Source organism: Lactuca serriola, chromosome 8, assembly GCF_051521515.1.
Source record: "Lactuca serriola cultivar US96UC23 chromosome 8, Lser_US96UC23_V15, whole genome shotgun sequence".
Classification (NCBI taxonomy): domain Eukaryota; kingdom Viridiplantae; phylum Streptophyta; class Magnoliopsida; order Asterales; family Asteraceae; genus Lactuca; species Lactuca serriola.
The window spans coordinates 124,593,480-124,594,096 of NC_136415.1; the positions used below are offsets into that span (position 1 = coordinate 124,593,480).

The 617-nt window shown below is 36.1% G+C and overlaps 2 non-coding genes across 2 annotated transcripts; both read right to left on the minus strand.

Moving 5' to 3' along the window:
- LOC145071865 (small nucleolar RNA SNORD36) lies at positions 1–85 on the minus strand. The gene has a single exon (XR_013690828.1). It is a non-coding gene; the product is annotated as a small nucleolar RNA SNORD36 (small nucleolar RNA).
- Positions 86–264: 179 nt separating this feature from the next.
- Positions 265–348, minus strand: LOC145071864 (small nucleolar RNA SNORD36). Its single transcript, XR_013690827.1, has one exon. It is a non-coding gene; the product is annotated as a small nucleolar RNA SNORD36 (small nucleolar RNA).
- Positions 349–617: the final 269 nt, after the last annotated feature.

Consider the following 617-nt stretch of genomic DNA (forward strand, 5'->3'; position numbering starts at 1 on the left):
GTAACATCAGTTTTAAAAAGCTCGATTTTGGAGCCTCATGGTTTAAATCAGCCCAAATAATATCAAGTTTTTTCATCATCTGCAACCCTCATTCCTCTAGAAAAACAAATGTTGAACTTAAATTCTAACAAATAAATCGAGTATACAACTAAGAAAACGCTGATATGGTTATAGAAACATAAACCGACTTACAGGGATGTAAATCACATGAAGGAAAGAAAACCATTAATCAGTAGGAATAATAGATTACTGTGGTGGAATGGGAACGCATCAGTTTTAAAAAGCTCGATTTGGAGCCTCATGGTTTAAATCAGCCCAAATATTATGAATTTTTTTCATCATCTGCAACCCCATTTCCAACCAGAGTTACAACAAAAACATAACTTTACTTTAAATGTTACCTGGAACTGAGAGCTTGAGTACGAGAAAATCGATTGATAGAACCCTGAGTTATATACAGGTATCGCAGAAATTAAACCCTAGGAGACTTCTATCTATTTGGGCCAACCCCAATTAGTTGGTTATGGGCCATTGGGTAACTCGAGTCTCGAGTAACTCAGTATTGTTGGTTGGCTTATTGGGCTCTTGCCTCTTGGTTATTAACAAATGGATTCAAC